Genomic DNA, 12,901 nt, shown 5'->3' with positions numbered 1-12,901 from the left:
TCCCTAATTTTAATATTCTTCTTTTTAGTAAAACGAAAAAATCTCAATCATTTTCCTTAGCAAAGTGAAAAAGCTCAACTATCATTTGGATAAAAGTTTTTTCAGGTACGAGTCTAACAATACGTGAAAGGACAAGGCTTTTTTTTTTACTTTACCCTATTTTTTATTAAGTATTATTTTCTTTATTAACATAATTTGATACTGAATTTTTTTAATTAAGTATTATATTTTTACTAATATAATTTGAGGCTTATCTATTTTTATTATTTATCTGATTACTCTGTTCGAAACTTGTTACGTTCGTGTCTAAATTTCTAGAATTTATATTTTGATATTAGTATATATTATAATTACGGGGTATGTGATATTAATTTGGTGCTATAGAAAAATTTGGAGTTAATTCGATGGTTTTATGTGTAAATTAAAAGTTTCGGATAATTTTTAAAAGATTATAGAAAGATAGAGGATCAAACATGATATTGACCAAATATTTCTCAAATCTTCTAAATATTTGATATACTCTATCAGCATCACTATCTATATTATTTTCTTTTCTTTTTCTTTTTCTTTTCTTTTCCTTTTAAGATTCATCAGTTTTCTCTTGATCGTTTCTCCACCGTTTTTTTTATTTACGGAGATTCGACCGTCCGAATCACTCGAAATTGGAACCATAGCATCCTTATGCATAGATCTAAGTCCTAACCGAAGAGTTTTTGAGTTTCGGCAGTGTTTGGAGGGAAACGTCTTAGACAGAATTTAGAGACGAATCGATCGGGTGTATTTTCCTCAATTAATAGTCAAGGTAAGTAGCTATCAACTATATTTTGAGTTTTATGCATATAGATATATATATATAATCAAAGAATTTTCAGAAATAGATATTTTAAGGTTATACAGTAATTTTGTAAAATTGGGGTTTTTCACGATTTTGCTTTTTATTGTGAAATTATGGTTCAAATGAAGTTATTAACTATGCTTCTATGTGAATTTCAAATTTTACTTGATTATGTTGATTTAAGGCTTAATTTGATTGATTACGGATTGATATTTTGAATAACTGTGGTTACTTTTACAAAAGGGCTAATTGAAGCCAAATGATTTATGGTTATGAAATAGTTTGGAATTTGATTGTGAAATGAAATTTGAGCACGTTATGATTTTATGATTTTATATCCATCGACAGTTATCCGGATCGGTGGTTTTATATTTGAAGACCATTTCAGTGAGGGATATGGCCTGTGTACACAGTCTGAAGACCTATTGGGTATGGCAGTGAAGTATCGGGTAAGACCATACGGGATAGGCAATGTTAAGAGACGTCTCGACTATATATGTGGTTATGAATTGATACTTAAGGGGAGAAACTCGAGGATGGATACAATATTTTAAGTTCATTTGGATTATGTTTTCGGTTCTGATTGATTTTGATATAAGGTTTTACGTTTGATTGAATACGAGTTGGTTTGATAAAACATTTATTTGATTACAAGTTGGTTTGATAAAACATTTATTTGATTATGAATTGGGTTGATAAAACGTTTAGTTATTTTGATTCGTTTTGATAAGATGCATTATATATATAATATGAACTTAAGTTTTGAGTATATTTTTATAAGGTTTTGATTAAATCCCTTTATAAATGTATATATATAGCTATGTTAAGTAAAGTTGGTTTTTATAGCTGATAGTTTCTTACTGAGATTTTTGTCTCACGTTTTTAAATGTTTTAATGTTTTTAGGTAAGAAAGTACAAGATATAGAGAAGGTTATCGACCGATTAGACGGGGTTTGGAAGTTGGCCACTTATTGTTAGAATTATGGTTAAAACTTTGGTATTTCAATTGTAATATAATATGATATTGAGATAAATTACAGACTCCTAAGTGTTGATTATGATCTTTCTATTTCACGTCCGATGCCGATTGAGGTCCTCTAGGGTCGGGTGTGACAAAACTCATAAAACACTATTTCAGTAGATCCTCTCTCAATTAAAGTTTTATTTATAGAGTATGGACTTGGACTTGAACTTGAACTCGAGATCTCTACCTTAAATGACTTCATGTTGCCCTTAAATCATTCGCTTAAAGGGTCTATGACTGAATGTCAAGTATGAGTTTAGTTGTGTATCTCAAAAATCATACTTAACAGTCACGAGTGAAGTGCGATGATTGTTACTTGTTAAGCCCAAAATATACTTAAAATATCATTAATATCTACATCAGTTTTGCTATAAAATCGTACTGTTTATATCTATTTAGCGTACTTTTACGTCCGAATATGTTTCTTCCATGCAAGGTACCTAAATATTTGGTAAAAACCAAATAGGAATGAAAAGAGGTTAAAAACGAAGGAAAAACCCTACAAAAGGAGTAAAAAACGACGAAAATCAAACGCGCCGAAACAAGGACAAGGACGTCAGAGACGGAGAAAAACACTCTATGTCGCGACCGAGGATCCTCTATTCTCGATCGCGACATGCATCGGCCAACTCTCCCCCTTACCATTTCGAAGACTAAAAATCTGTTCCCCCATTCTCGGTCGAGAATTTACATTCTCAGTAAGTTCAGATTTCCAGGAAGCATAAATTGCACATGTTCGTTTTCGACGAAACGCGTCCGTTCGATTGGATAAGAACGCCTCTTCGCAGCAGATACGTTCCTTAAACCCGACTCTTCAACATCTATAAATAAAGAGTTGATTTCAGAGTTGATGATGAATATAGAAGAGAAGACTTAGTACATAATTAATGCAGAAATTCTGAGTCAAGCAATTCAGAATTAGAAGTTCGATTTTGTAAAAAGGAATATGATGTACACACATTGTTTATCAAATAATTACAAACATAGTAGCGTTTAGATTTAGATTAAGATTTGTTCATATTAGTTTACATTTTGGTAGTCGAATGAACCGTCACTATTCTGAAGATTCAGCGAGAAGATTTAGTAGAGGATTCGCCACAGGAGCCTGACAAACTCTAAATGAGGTTCAAGGAATGGATTGACAAACCGTTCACTTGAAAGTCGTTGAAAGCTTCCATGCTTCTTTTTCTCTGTAAACTTGTATCAAATTCATAATTCATTTAATAAAGTTTATTCAATTCAATAGATTTTTATGTAGCACTTCTGTAATTGATCCGAAGTGAGTTCTGGTGTTTTCATTAAAACGTAGTTGAATTCAAAATCTTTACAAGGAAACTTTGTTGAACACTTAGGCAAATTGATATCTTGGATAAAGTATTAATTTGGTTAAGGAAGCAATCTAACCAGATTAGGGGATTGTTGCGTTCAAAGCCTTTTAATTGAAGGAGTTTACGTTATTACATTACATAATTTATACAAAGTTTAAAGTTGTTTTCTTTGCTTAATGCAAACGAATACATTTATTCCATTTTCTAAAGCACTAAACGTTTCTGTTTTGTAAATTCATACTCGAAACAAAATTGATTTCTAACATTCTACATATTCTAATCTAATTCTTATTCTATCAATTTCAAAACCAAATCCAATTAAACGATTTTACATATTATAAACCTTAAAAGTAAATCAAACCAATTTAAAATAAGTTTTCGTTAAAAAAATGTTCCTTGTGGGATCGATATCTTTTCATTACTACAAGCGAAACCGTACACTTGTGGAAATCGCTCAACATTACTCCCTATGGAAGAGGAGGTATCATCGGCCACTTAATTTGGATATCACTCTCAACTAGGACCATTCCACAAATCCATCTAAACAAACTCACATTCGTTTCTTATCCAACTATTATTTTCAAGCACATGCAACATACCACATTTCAACTCATAATGTTGCAACTTAGTTCATCTCATAACTTTCATATTATCACAACATATCACAAGTATTTCCAACATCTGTCACATCAAATTCAATCACATTCCATACTCTAACAATTCACAAACCAATACATCACATATATATAAGTAATATATGCTTACCATTACACGCGACTTGATTTATTCTACACAGTCGGGTGCTCTTTCACTTGATCATTGCCCTCCCTAACATAAGAAACATTTGTACAATTAGATCCAAACAAACTCAATGAAAATGTACGCTCATTCGTGTTTAGTGAGACTTAAAAGACTCTAACTTCATATTCTTCACTTAATCTAATTATTTCGTCTTAGACCCTTGTATGACCTAGTTGTACACCTTCTACCTTAACTCTTTCCATACTAATCAAAATGCTTTGATTCTTGTTCCTGCATAAACAAGACATGCGGGGGTATAACATATCTAAAATTGACATTTATATCATCTCCACGTAATATATGGTATGCAAAAAGATTCTATTATATATCTTTATAGACTACTTAGCTCTACCTGTTAGCGATATTTTGCGAATATGCTAATTTCAACCTTGTCACGTGTGGTTAGGGTGCGGGCGTGCCAGAGAAATTATTTCTCAAAATATTAAAGACGGTTAAGTTTATGGAATTGCGCGCCAAAACTTGAAATCTTAAACGAAGCGATTGGCGAGGGACGCAAGGATTGAAAAAGTCCCTCTTGGGTCTCTAGCGCCGTTATAGAAACTTTGCTAGATAAATTGTTTTATTTAAGCTAATGCGGTTAAATTGAAGACGAGAAAATAAAGGAATTTAAAGTGCGAAATTGACACAAGATTTGGTGAAAAATGGTATTTTATTAATTGAATAAGTGTTTGAAACATGAAATTGGAAATGAATTACAATTGAAAAACTTCTATACTAAACATATAGCTGATTCAATTGAAATGGAATAACAAATCAAATACAAGGAATTGAAATGCAATTAAAATAAATTGGAATTCAACAACAAACTCGGAGCCACAATAGCTATCTCGGATTGATGTTGAATTTTGGCGTCGGCGTGAGGTCTTTGGAGAGCTGCAATCGGTCGGGCCCGTACAGTATGTGCTTGGTGCAATGGCAAAACGTTGGTAGGCAAATGGGGCAGATTTAGACCTTAACTTCGGGAGGTTCATTTGGGTGCTTAAGAACGCGGAATTGGATGAGTAAATAGTGTAAATTGAACTTCAGAATGTCAGGAACAACTTTGTATAAGAGATCGAAGGCTAAAACGGAATTTAAATAGACGTAATTGAGGATTGAAAATGACTGGACGAATCTGGAAAAATCTGGGCAGAATAGCTAAAAGAATTTGGGCTGGAAAGATCAGCTTGTAACTATAGTTTCTGGGTACGGAATTGGGAAATTAAACACACTAGATTGAAATTCAGGACGTTAGGAACAACTTTGTCGAAGGGATTGAAAGCAAATAATGATTTAAAATGGACGGAATCGGGCTTTGAAAACAATTGGATGAATCTGGAAAATTAATTCGGAAATGAAATTCTAATTGAAAATTGAGCAGAGTAACAACTTAGGAATGCTAAATTGAATTGAGAAACTTAAAAGAAATACTATTGGAACTTGAATTTGAGCTAAAGAGATCTTAAAAAAAGGATCAAAGCTAAGAAAAAGCGAAGAACGAAAAGGAAAAACTTGAAGAACTTGAAGAAATTAAAGAACTTAGGAGCTAAGAACTTGAAAACTAAGAACTAGAAACTAGAGAGAATTGAAAGGGACCTTAGGAAGGGGATTGTGTTTATGTTGAGTGTGATTTTTTATGAAGGGGAGGGGGTCTAATTATAGTATTTTGGAGTGGTATTTTGATAATTTTTGAGTGGTATTTTGGTAATTAGTCACCAACTAACTTAACTAACTCCTTAACTTCCTCCAACTACCAATGCCACATCATCCCACTACCTCAACTTCCATTAACTTCCATTGACCAATTCCAACTGCTGCCGAAAGAGAGTTTACGCCCCGCGTATGTCCGACTACGCCCCGCGTAGTGCAGCTTCTAGAGTTGGCGCATTTTGTTGATGGTACATACGCGTGGCGTCTCTGGTGTCACGTCCCGCGTGAAGGAGTACGCCCTGCGTGTTGGTGGATACGCCCTGCGTATTGGAGCTTCTGATCTTGGAACACTCTGCGGATGTGTCTTACGCGTGACGTATTGGCAAGTACGTCCCGCGTAAGAAAGTACGCCCCGCGTAACATGAAGGACGCGCTGCGTATTTGAGTTTTTGACGTTGATTTCTTCGGACGCCTTGTTTACGCGCTGCGTATTGAGGACACGCCCCGCGTGGTGCCGGACTCTCTCATGGGTTGAAGGTTAGCTTACACGTGTATTTTTCATTATTTTCTAGACAAAAATAGAAACTATACCCTAAATTAAACATAAGCTTTCTATATACATAAAAATAAAATTTATTTTATTTTGGGCCAACACTACCAAACATAATAAACTTCAAATAACTAAAATAAACACAATATATAGCTTATACAAGTATAAAATTAAGATAATTAGGAACAACTTTGTATTATTACAATTTCTCTAATTCCAACCCTAAAATCCTTAAAGTGTCATCTCAATATAGTTATCTCACATAAGATTCAATTTCGAACCAGTCATTCTTCAACAAAGATAACTTTATATATAATAAAATGGATAACGTAAAAAAAAGAATTATGTGCTTTCACGTATTGTCAAATTGGTGTCTAGAAAAAATTTATTACGACAACCGAGCTTTTTTTGTTTTGCTAAAAATGATGATCTTTTAATTTAGCACTATAAAATAACAGTTAACGACCTCAAAATGAAAAATTCCAAGAATTAAAGTTGTTTAGTACTACATTAATAATGGAACCAAATTAAAGTGACAGTTAACGATCTCAAAATGAAAAATTTCAAAAACTAAAATTGTTTAGTACCACATTAACGATAGAACAAAATTTTTTATTTTTCAAAGTATTCTCTCTCTAAAACATCCATTTTCCATCTCATCACCAAACAATACCTAAATGACCTCAAAATTAAAAAGTTGAAGAATTAAAGTTGCTTAATTTATCATCAAGTTTTTAAATTTTTCAATTTTGTGATCGTCAATGCTCATTTTAATTTTAAAATCCCTGGTTTTAGTAAAACGAAAAACCTCTGTCATCTTCTTGACAAAACGAAAAAGCTCAATCACCGTTTATTTTTTTCAGATACCGACATAATTTTTTTTTATTTACTTTACCCCAATACCAACAAAACGAAAAACCTCAGTCATCTTCTAATAAATGATTCAACCCCTAAACTCATTGTTACAACATGGATTCGGTGGTGCAGATTTTTCAAATATCGATTCGTTTCAAACATCGATTCGGTGGTGCATAGTTTTAGGGTTATTTTAAATAAGGGGTGGGGTTCCAATTATCTTATATTTGGCGTCAAGCTATTCAATGGTAAATTATTAGAAACACTCGATTCTCCATGTCAAATAAAGGACATCTCATACATATTTTGATACGTGTAATAACACGGATCCACATATATTATAAGAGGTTCTACTATTTTAATTATTATGTGGGGTCACACTACACGTGTCCAATTGTGAAATAGGAGTCCTCCGAATGATATGGAAGACCGAATGCTTAATAGAAAAATTCAAATCAAGACACTTACTTACATACTAGTCCTTTTTATTAGCACGAGAGTCCTTCTATATGACCTCTCTTACTTGATAATTTAATAAACGTTTGACCTTTTAATGAATTTGCTTCTTTTCTTTCAAGAAAAGAAAACGAATATTAGTGGGAAAAAAATAAAGTTATTTAGATAAATGTAAAAAAGAAAGTTATTTAATAAAGAAATGATAAATATTTTTAAACTAGTGGAATGGTAATTTTATCCCAGATTAATATTTTGACGTATTAATACTCCAAAATATTATAGCTTGTCATAAAAAATAATATAGGAAAAAAAAAGGAAAAAATGAATTTTCAAATTAGAACATGAACCGCTGCAAAACTAAAAACCATAGAAAATATTTAAAAAAAAAACCATAGAAAATAAAAATATTAATTTCCAAGAAAATGTCGGTTTCAATAGATTTGGATGTAAAATAAACTTCAATACGTATGAGCTTTACATAATTAATTAATTATTATTTTTGGACTTGTTTGATTCAGCTGTTAACTAATAGTTGTTGCGGTTGCAGTTGCTATTAACTGTTTGCAATTGTAGTAAGTTGTTAGCTGTTTGTTATTAGTTGTTTAATTATTAGTATTTGGTAAATTATATTGAACTGTTGTTGTTCGGATTTAAAATTCTAATATGGACATGTTTTAAATTAATCAATAAAAAAATTATATTTTGTGATTTGTTGTTAATGATGATAAAATGATGTACATGTGAAATGTAGATGACAATATTCATGACTAAGAAGACAGTTTGATGAATTATTTCTCAAATTGACTCAACTTGTCAATGTTAGGGGTATAATTGCACCATTTTAGACGTCAACGATAAAATTGCTCATATAGCTATAAACGTTAGGGGTATTTTTGCACCTTATCCTATTATCAAATAAAAAAAAATATGTTACACAAATTAATAAAAATAATTTATACAAAAAACAAAAAATAAAATTATTGAATGCAACAAAACCTTATTCTTCCGGTAATTATGTTGTAGAAATATAAGCAATTTAAAGAATAAACATATTTTAATTTTATGGAAATATGAAGGCTAATTTTGTCAGTAACAAATAACTACAAACATCTGTTTATGAAAAGCTCCAAAACGCTATATTTTCTGCGGTTTGGAGTGAAACGCTAAACGCTCCTCCGAAAATCTGAAACAAACACCCCTTAAGCTATATATGACATGATATAATATTATTGGTTAGTATATGGATGACGTGGTGCACCGAGTCGCATAATATAATTTCTCTATAATAATTTGTTTTTTTGTTCTAGTTTCTGGGTACACGTCCGGCCCGTCTAAGTCCACGGCCAAGTTTGGACAAGGAAAAAGGACTTTAGGATCGGCCCAACCCAGGCCGGGTAAAGCTCGTATATATATATATATATAGGAGGCTTAAGTTTTATAAAAGTAGTACGAGCTGACCTAGTCTAACCTTCCCTATTAATATTAATTATTAAAGTCATATATTTTTATGTTAAATATTTATTTTTAAGTAACACATTAAATTATTTTTGGTGAGAATTAAATATTATTTATTAAAACTATATTTAATTACAGTTCAGTTACTTACAAATCCTAATAGAAGATATTACTACAGCTACACGTTTAGAATTTAATTGCAGTCCAATTCAAATCCTAATAGAAGTGTATAATTTAATTTCTACAGCAACATGTTTAGAATTCCAAATAAATACTAATAGAAGCCTAAGGCCCTGTTCTTTTTGACTTAATTTGATCATAAGTAAGTTCAGTTCAGTTCAGTTAAGTTCAGTTCAACAGCATTCATTTCAGTTCAGTTCAGTTCAATTAATTATTTGGTGTAGTTAAGTTAAGTTAAGTTAAGTTCAGTAGTATTCAGTTAAGTTCAGTTAAGTTAAGTTAATTTAATTTAATTTCAGTCAAAAAGAACAGGGCCTAAGCCTAGCTGTTTAAGGATTCTCTATTCCCAAGTTGCAAAATACTATATATACAACAACTCCGATTCTCACTCTTTTCTATCCAACTCAATGGACTCTACTCCTATCCAGTTTCATGTAACTTCTGATATCTTGTTCGAGATTTTATCTCGTTCTTCATTCAAAACTCTAGCAACTTGTAGACTCCTTTCTAAAGACTGCAATCGTCTCACTTACGAGTCCTTATTCTTAAACCTCCATTCTCAAAGAACCAACAATTTATCCGGTTTTTTCTTACAGACCATAAGATATGATCAAACTTATGCTTCTTTTTTCTCTGATGGAAATTCAAATCGTAACATCTCTCTCCATTTTTTACCCTCTCCTTCTGTAGAGATTATAGCTTCATCCTTACAAGGGATTTTGGTTTGTATTGAGAACGAGAGGATTCCTCGATACTATGTCTGCAAGCCTCTCACTAAAGAATGGCAATGTATTCCAAACCCCAAGACTAAATATTTCACTAAGTCCATAGCCATTAAGGTTTCAAAATCAAAGCCTTTACACTACAAGATAGTGAGATTATCGCAACCAACGCAACGTTACTTCGGAAAATACAACTGTCTTCGATGTGAGATTTTTGATTCAATGGTGGGTAAATGGAGGCAGATTGAGCAGGTAAAATTGCCATGTGATGAGCACTTTTTTAGTTGGATTTCAGCTATTTCTGTGTGTGGCAGATTTCACTGGCTGACATCCGCAAAAAAGGTTTTGGCATTTGACGTTGATGATGAAAAGTACGATGTGTTTTCACTTCCTTTCAGTGACGATTATAAACATGTTCAATTGACAGAATATGAGGGGAAACTTGGTGCAATAGGCAGAGAAGGTAATTTTATGGAGGTGTGGATAATGGAGATTTATAAGAAAAAAGAATGGGGGAAAATGATGAGAGTTAGTGTCGAAGAATGCCAGAAGCAGACTTATTATCCAGTTAGTTTTTGTAATGCTAATGTTGATTTGGTTCCGAAATATTATAGCTTCTTTTGGTTAAAGTTTAACAATGGAAACAGTGTTCAGAAAGTGAGATTGGACAACCTTTCTAGGTATCAAAAAGTTTTTTCGTTTCAATCAGATTTCGAACTCTGTGATTTAAAGAATGACTAAGCAGAAGCAAGGCGGAGACTGAAGAGATGAGTATATGAATGATGTTCACAGTTATTCTAGTGATGCTAATTAGAATTGGTGGTATGTTTATCATCTTCAATTCTATTTTTGATATTACACCAAAAATTAGTTTACTGAATCTTTTAATTTGTTTCGTTTAATAGTAGAATCATTATTAATTTGAAAAGGAAATTATATATACCAACTATTAAAAAATCAAATTCACTAAGTTAAATTTTATCTTTATATTTTGTAGTCCAGTTTATATCCCTATGTTATAAAATTTATAGCGAAAATTAGGAACATATTCCATTCGAAAAGAGTAAAATTGAGTTAAAATTTCTACCATAAGAGTAAAATTGAGTTATTTCTTACGATAAGGGTAAACATGAACTTTCTCAATAATTTTAGAGGCAAAATTGATTTATCCCGAAAAAAATTAGAATACTCCCATTGGTCCCTATAGACATGTAGTAAAACGTTTTGATAATAAAAGATTTTAGTATTTACTTGGTGCACCACGTTATTCGTGTGTTAAATGAATAATTCAATGTTATGTTACACCTCATTAAAGGTAATATTAACAATGTGTAATTAATTAATTTATATATTTTTAGTTAATTATTTATCTATAAATTTACACCCTAAAATATAAACTCGAAAATCTAATCTATAAACACCAAATCCAAAAAATATATGACATGATATCAATAATGCACGGATAAAGTGGTACGCCGAGTCGTATACTATAATTTCTCCATGATACTTTGTTTGTTTATTCCGATTACGATGAGACTTATTTACAGCTTCAGGTATCCATCCGGTCTGTTTAGGCCCACGTCTAATAGGCCGAGCAAACCTAGGCCCGCTAAAGCCTGTATATATCTAGGGCAAACTTGAATTTTATAAAAATAGTACGCGCTGACCCAGCCTAGCCCGTTCTATTAATATTAATTATTAAATTTAAATTTTTTATATTTCTTATTTATTTTTAAGTATAAATTAAATATTATTTATTAAATATAGATGGGTTCATTTAGATTGACTTGTGATTTAATTTTTAAGCTCGAACCTAACCCGTCTAAAATAAGAGTTGTTGGACTAGGCCTGAGCTAAGAAATTTTTACAAAAACCCGTTGAGCCCTACTAAACACGACCAGGATCGGTCCTGGCCTTTTATGAGTCTTAGACGAAATAAGAGAAAAGGGACCCTTAATAAAACAAAATGGGACAATGACCAAATTTAACCTCTGACTTTTCAAACAAAGTAAATTTAGCCATATGAAATTGTGCAAATTTAACTATAATAATGTTAAGGAAAATCAATTTTAACCCTATGCTATTGAAAATCAATTTTAACCAAATTTGACTGTTATTTAATTCTAATATTTTCAAGGAAAATCAATTTAATATCATGTTACACCTCAATAAAAAAAATACTAACATTGTGTAATTAATTAATTTATATATTTTTAATTAATTATTTATCTAAAAATTTAAAGCCTAAAATATAAACTCTAAACACTAAAAGATAAACTCTAAAATCTAATTTATAAACACCAAATTCTAAAAAAAAAATGACATGATATTAAATATTGGCCTGATGCACAAATGACGTGGTGCACTAAGTTGCGATATAATTTCTCCATGATATTTTTTTTATTTCGGTTACAATATGATATGTTCAAGGGTCTAGGTATCTATCTGGCCCGTCTAGACCGGCATCCACTGTGCCGAGCTTGGACAATGAAAATGACTTCAGGATAAGGATGCAAACGGAGCAGGACGGGGAATGCATTTTCCATCTCCATCCCCGACTAGTTGGGGATTGCCCGTCCCCATCCATGCGAGTTAGACAGGGACAGATCTGTCCCCCACCTCCGTTTAAAAACACTTTTTCCATATTCCACATCCCCGTCCCCTCGGGGAATCACCATTTATATTTTTAAAAAATCAGTATATATTCCTTCTCTTCTTGTTTCTAATTTTAGGTTTTGTTCGAATTAATGATAGAGATGCTATGCTTTTAGTTTAGTTTAGGTTAGAAAAAATATCCATTTAATCATTGGCTAATATTTTATTTATCCCATTTAAGCTTTTATTTGAAAATAATTCAATTTAATTTAAGTTAAATGTTATAAATTATAATATTTAAAATATAATTTTAATTATAATGGGGAATACCTGAGGATCCGTCAGGGATTCTCCATCGGGGATTAACGGGGCGGGGGCGGGGATCTCCACTGGACGGGATACCATTCCTCATCCCCGCTCCATCCCCGTCACGGGGGATAAAATTATCTA

This window comes from Euphorbia lathyris, chromosome 6, assembly GCF_963576675.1.
Source record: "Euphorbia lathyris chromosome 6, ddEupLath1.1, whole genome shotgun sequence".
NCBI lineage: Eukaryota > Viridiplantae > Streptophyta > Magnoliopsida > Malpighiales > Euphorbiaceae > Euphorbia > Euphorbia lathyris.
This window is presented reverse-complemented; position numbering follows the sequence as displayed.